Source organism: Arachis ipaensis, chromosome B01, assembly GCF_000816755.2.
Source record: "Arachis ipaensis cultivar K30076 chromosome B01, Araip1.1, whole genome shotgun sequence".
In the NCBI taxonomy this organism is placed as follows: Eukaryota; Viridiplantae; Streptophyta; class Magnoliopsida; order Fabales; family Fabaceae; genus Arachis; species Arachis ipaensis.
The window spans coordinates 79,666,108-79,673,410 of record NC_029785.2 but is presented as its reverse complement, the minus strand read 5'-3'; positions in this window follow the sequence as shown (position 1 = coordinate 79,673,410).

Below are 7,303 nucleotides of genomic sequence, written 5' to 3'. Positions count from 1 at the left end.
CAAAATCAAGTCCCTGTCTCTGAAGGTGCCATTCAGAGAGTACTTGATCTCTTACCTAGCCCGGAGGGGTTGGATGCCTATCAAGAGGCCCAGCTTGAGTGCCAGACATACCAATTTGACTGGGACAGTGTCCTTAGAGTCATCGCCCAACCTAACAGCAATTGGATATATGGGCAACACCGGACTCGACCCAAGAGCATCTCCGTCCAAGCACTCACCTTGGAGGCTTGCGTGTGGGCACAGATCATGTCCCACTACATCTTTTCGAGCACTCATGAGTCCACTTTCACTGCTGATATAGCCGTTCTCGTCTGGTGCATTCTCACAGAGCAACCTCTCAACTTGCCAAGACTTATCCGTCAGGCTATAGGACGAGTGCAGATCAGGGGCAACCTACCTTTTCCCGCATTGGTTACAGACTTAGTATCTGTAGCGGGAGTCTCCTATCGGGCTGAGGATACGAAGTCCATGATTCCTAACGATGATGAATTTATCCGAATAGGATGTATATCAGACCTCTAGCACCTTCTGCGAGCCAGAATGAAGGCCCGTCCTTCGACGCCCCTTCATCTTCCACTCCACCACCACCCACCAATCAGTTGCTACTGGAGATCCTTGAGAAGTTAGACCGGCAAGGCCGGCGGATTGAGCAAATGGAGCACCGCAACAAGCGCCGATACAACTACTTGAAGGAGCTCGTTGTTAGTACTCACCCACCTCCGGAAGAGACTGATACCCCAAACTCCACTTCACATGACAGCATGGGGAGCCATGATGAGCCGGACAGTAGAAGTGATGACCCCAACCCCACTTTGCTCATCACTGATGGCACAGATGACCGTGCCAAGCCTTAAGTGTGGGGAGGTCGGTAACTGACTTCCGAAGGTAACAACTCTCTCTCTCTCAACACCAATATTTTATTTTTTCTTTTGTTAGATAAGATAACTTGCATGAGTAGTATTTGCTTGTATTTATGTACTACTTGGTTGAAGTGATAAATTCTTTTTCAAGACACTATTTTATGGCATTTCACTAATTTGAATTAAAATTTTTGTTAAACTTGTTTGAATATTTTTAATTTGGAACATGGCTTTAGAGCTCGAACACACAAAACTAGTGAGACTTTTAACCTATTTGATTGGTTGCATTTTATCAACCAATGATTTATTTTGATGTGTGTTGTTCTCTCTAAAATTGTGATCTATATCTTGCTTGATTCTATATGTCCATGGTTTGATGTATGCATACACTTATGTGATTGAGGCCTTGTTTCACTTAGCTCACATATCCATATGGCCTTACCCAATCATTACCCTTTGCAACCCCATGTTGAGCCTATTTTATCCCATTTATTCTTTATATTAGCACATCACTAACTCTAAGCAGAAAACAATAAATGTCCCTAATTTGAATCCTTGATTAGCTTAGACTAGTGATGTGTACATGAATTAAGTGTGGGAAAATTGAATTGGGGAATACATGTTTAGAAAATTGGGTATTTTATATTCTTATGTGAAAATGTGAATATAGTTAGGCACTTGTTCATGCATCTAACACTTTAATCATATGCACTACCTCCTTTATGCATATCAAAAAAAAGAAGAAAAAAAAAGAGAACAAACTAAATGAAAAAAAAAAAGAAAAAAAAAGGAAACAATAAAAAGGGGACAAAATACCTCAAGTGAAATAATTAAATTAATGCATATGATGTGTATTCAAAAGACATTAAGGTGCATGAATTTGTGACAAAAATAATCAATGGGTAGTAGGTTTGCATTGTAATGACTTGAAATGTCTTAGGTTAGGTGAGAAGTTTAGGTTAATCAAGGATTCGGATTTTAGTCCACCTAACCAAATACATTCCTACCTTGACCCTAACCCCATTACAACCCTTGAAAAGACCTCTTGATATGTGTATGTGTGCATTAAATTGTGTTGATTGGTAAAAGAAGAGCACACCTTAGAAAGCAAGATTAATAGAGAACCGAGAAACTCGACCTTCAAACACTAGAGTGATTAGAGTGTATACACTTCCAGTGAGGGTTTGATGCTCGATTCTGTGTTCCCGGCTTTCATGAGCTTTCTTCTTGCAAGTTTACTTCTACCTTATTGTGTGATTTGAATTAGTGGAATCAAGTTTATGTTTGTCTTGGAAAATTTGTTCACTTTTAACCAAGTAGGTAGAAGCATTTTAGCATGTAGTTGCATTCATATAGATAGGTTGCATTGCATGAGTCTCACTTTTTTTCCCTTCACTCTTTTGGTCTCCTTAAGCTTAGCATGAGGACATGCTAAGGTTTAAGTGTGGGGAGATTTGATAAACCACTATTTTATGATATATTTTGGACTGAATTGAGTGGGGTTTGTCAACTATTCTCACACTTATTCATGTAAATTGCATGTTTTTCATTTTCTTTCTAATTTTGTGCTATGATTGAAAACATGCTTCCTAGGCCTTAAAATTATTAATTTTTAATTCTCCTTTGTACTTTTCGATGTCGTGATGTGTTTGTTAAATGTTTTCAGGTTTACAGGACATGAATGGCTTAAAGGATGAAGAGGAAGCATGTTAAAGTGGAAGGAACACAAGAAACTAAGAAGCTGAGAAGCAAGGAGCGACGCGCACTCATGGCTGACGCGTGCGCGTGATTTGGAGCATCTTACAGCGACGCGTACGCATGACTAACGCGTACGCGTGACCAGTGCAGGAGTTCAGCGATGCGTACGCGTGGCCGACGCGTACGCGTAACAGAGCGTCACGTGCTGCACTTAACAGAACTTGCTGGGGGCGATTTCTGGGCTGATTTGGACCCAGTTTCAAGCCAAAAAACATAGACTAGAGGCAGGGGGCAAGCTGAGACTGAACACACTTCACTTTTCACTTAGTTTTAGTTTTGAATTCTAGAGAGAGAAATACCTACTTTTCTCTAGGGTTTAGATGTTCTTAGTTTTACTTTTGAATTGGATTTTGAGATAGCTGCTACTACCTTCAATTGAAGTCATCATCCTTATAGTTTGCTTCTCCGTCACTTCTACTTCTTTTGTTTTTCCATTTAGTTACTTTGAATTCATGTTGGATTTTGTTATTTTTGAATTTATTAATGCAATGAATTATTTTTATATTTAATTCTAGTACGTGTTTGATTCTGGTTAATTATTTGTGCAAATTTTGATTTAATTAATTTTTCAGAATTACTATATCTTTTATTTATTCCTATTACATGTTCATGAAAATGGCATTCATGTTAATGACTTAAAACTCTCAACTTGGCTTAGGGGTTGATTAATTGGTATCCCTTGAGTTGTGAAGCTCAAGTATCAATCTTAATTGGACACTGCTGGCTAGCTCATTTCTCACCAACTCTAGTCCTTCCCTATGAAGTGACTAGGACTTGTGAGTTAGAGTTAGTGTAGCCACTTGACTTTTCTTTAGTTGTTAGAGGATAAATAAGTGGGGGCAATGAACCTTTATGATTGTACTTGGGAAAGACAACAAGGATAGAAACCCCAATTTTCTCCCCTAACCAAGGCCTTTTATTTCAAATACATAACATCTCTTGTTATTATTTATTGCTTTAATTGATAGCCATTTTTTTTCATTTTCCAATTCTAAAATTACTCAAAAAAATCCTAGCCAATAAATTGCACCTTGTGTCAACTCTTAGGAAAACAACCCAGGATTCTACTCCCGGTTATTTATTCTTAATTGTGACATACTTTTAAATTGATAGTGGAATTTCGTCGGTTAAGACTGTACTTGCAACGCTACTTTTATCAGAAATTCTTAACCGGCATTTTTTCACCCATCAAAGGTCCGGGTTCGTCCCGCTTATGCTAAGTTGTAAGCGTAAGGCGTGAGATTCGTCCTTCTTATGCTGAGGTGTGAGGGCTATAGTAGAAGTCCCGCTCACATACTTTCGGTCATAAGAGTGGTCAAGCACTGTATCTCAGGAAAAGTGAGCCGGACACTATATCCCAGGGGTTCCCATTTATAAACATGACCGAAAGCGACATTCCCATAGGAATGTGTCGAGTTGGCAGTTGAACCGACAATGTGATATTACAGTCAATAGGACATGCATTCATCATATGTATTTTCTATCTGTTTTATTGCTTTGTCTACTTGCATCCTATGTCTAATTGTATAACATGCTTAACTGATTCTTGATTTACCTACCATATATGGACGTTACTTGTGTATTACTTGTATGCAACTACTTATGTTTTCTATTGGGGTTAAGGAGGTTCGGTAGACGGTGACAAAATGGTCTTCTGGAGGTTTGGCTAGTGAAGGTTTTGGGATAGCGGTGTTGGTTTAGTTAGCAATTCCCCAAGTTAGATTACCCCTGTTTTCTTATGGTTTTTCATTATGATTTTACATTTAGCATTGCTTTAAGTTTGGATCTTAAGTTTGATGTGAAGTTCTAGGATTGCCTTTGCCATCCCGGAGCCTTATATCTCACATTACTGAGTTCTGTTACCATATGAGAACCTCCAGTTCTCATACCATATATTGTTATTTTTCAGATGCAGGTCGTAACCCACCTCGGTGAGTTGCGAGATGGTGACGGAGTAGAGAATCTTTTATCACCTTTTGTATTTTGGATTATGTTGTTATAGACTCTCTCTCACTTTTGTATCTTTGTTGCCTTAAAGGCTTGACTTGGAGAGATAAGTTGTATAAGTCGTTTTAACTCAAAAATTCTGTATCGTCTGTATGTAACTAGTCGGTCTAAACTCTGCGGGCTACGGCTAGAGTTCTTATGACTATCATACTTATATATCTATCCATCTTGATTATTATGGTATTATGTCTTACTTGTGCCTTTACGCTTCTAGTTATCGTGTGAATGCTTCGCATTTTTCTGTTTTCTGTTTGAGCTATAATTCTTCATCGAGCTCATCGTATTATTATTCCTTTGTATTTATATATTATCGTATAAGCCTTAGAACTGTCGTGACACTTTGTTATCCTTTGCTTTACAGCATGAGGTAAGGCTTAGGGTAATTAGGGTGTTACACCAAAAGTATTGTGTATTTTTTTTATTATTTTGGATGTTTTATGAAAATATGTAAAATAAAAAAAAATAGAAACAAAATAATCCTTTTGACTATTTTACCCTTACCTCACTAACCATCTCACCATTTTCATCAGACCACCTATTCTTTCTTCTTTTGATTCTGATGTTCTTCTTCTCACTTACACACATTTAGAAGAAAAGAAAAGAGAGAACAAGAGAGAGTGAATGAAATGAGGAAGAGGAAAAAAGAAGAGAGGAGGAAAAGGGATGACACTGGTGGGATTAGGTGCCAACGTCGCCATTGATGCAGCTGAGAGAGGGAGAGGGAAAGGGAGAGAGAGAGAGAGAGAAAGAGAGTGCAACAACGACGTCAATTTCAAATCTCTTCTTCTTTTTCCCTTTTTCAACAATAATTTTGGAGAACATGAGCAACAATGGCAGTGATTTCAGCAGAGATCTCAGATCTCCTCTTTTCTCTCTCTCTCTTTTCCCTCTCTCCCCCACATTCTCCCTCTCTTCTCAATTTCTCTTTCGAGTGACCCAACTAGCGGTAATAGCAGCGGATTCCCTCACCGCTATTGCCCAACTATCTATTTCTCCTCCTTTTTCTTTATTCTTCTTCTCCCCCTCCCCCGGTCACTCTATCTCTCTTGTCTTTCTCTCTCCCTCCTAATTTTTTTCTTTCTTCTTTATTTCAAAAAACATGAATGTTGTGTTGTTGTTATTGGATTTAAAAGATCAGTGTAATAGATGTTGTTCTTGAACTTGAATTCTATATTGTTATTGTTGAATGCTATGTTTTTTAATTTGAATATTGGTATTTGGTGGGAGTAAGGAGATGGTGGTGGCAGTGGTAAGAGTGGTGGTGATGGATGATGAGATTGGAGATAGAACAAAAAAAAGGATATTTTTGTTCGAAAAATTTTAAAAAGATGATTTTAATTTGAAATGTAACGTTGAAGATCATTTTGAATTAAAAGAAAAAAAAGATTAAGAACAATTTTAATTTTGATCTCAAATCTTAAAGACCAATACATTATTTATTCCAACAAAATAATCATACGAAATTTATTAACGCTTTAAAATATTAATGTAGTGTTGAATATCAACTTCTACTAATATCTAAATAGTACACATTCTTTATCAAACTAAGAAGTAAAAAAAATGAAGTTGCAAATATATACCCAAAAAAAATCATTTGTAAAGTGGGTGACATTAAGTCTTTTTTCATTAGTCATTAATGATGAGATGTAGAACGTTAACTCGCACAAATAACCGTTAAGTGTCTGCGTGTGCGAGTTGGACAAATCAATTTCCAAGATAAAGTATAAAATAGCCCTTGAAAAATTTTAAAAAATCTCAAAACAGTCTCTAAGGTAGCGTTTGTTTTGAGATATTAAGCAGAGACTGAGAGACTGAAACTCAGTATCATGTTTGTTGGTTTAGAGACTGGTATTAAAATTGCTGTCTCTGTCTCTAAAATTTCAGTATTTCAGTACCTCCAAAAAGTGAGGACACATGAGACTAAAATTTTGTGAGATAGAGACTAAAACTTTAATAACATTTTATACCTAAAATACCCTCATTTCAATTAATTAATTCTAATTTTATTTTTTGTACAAATTAAATTAGGATTTTATTCTTGTTTCAATTTTTGTCTCCTCTTTTGCATCAAACAGAATACTGAAATTTATTTCAATCTTTGTCTCTTAGTTTCTGTCTCTCAGTCTCAGTTTTTCTATTCCTATCTCTCCACCAAACGCTACCTTAAAAGATTATAAAATTCCAAAATAGTTCCTTCGAATATTTTTTTATCTTTTGCAAAAGTCAAACATCTTATAATAATTTTTAATCAGAATAATAAAATATTATTAAAAAATATATAAAAAATAAAAAATATAAAAAATAATAAAATATATACTAAAAAATGATTTTATTTATTAACTCTAAAATGACATCAGAAATAACATTATTTAATCACTAACCTATTATGCCTACATAGATGTGATGTAAAAAGTAGAAACCATAATAATAACGAATTAAAAGGTCATTGTATTATAAAGATCATTATTTATATACCTAAACTTATAAGATATTGACCAAAATTTAGAAATTTGGTTCGCATTACGTGCAAGTTTTAAAGTGTTACTTTTATAAGTATTTGCATAAATATTCTCAATTGTTATGCAAAAAATTTATGTTAAATGAGAATTTTTCTATCTCTTTATACAATATTAGTATATTTTCTTCTTCGTCATTAAAAAATGATTATAGAATAGAAT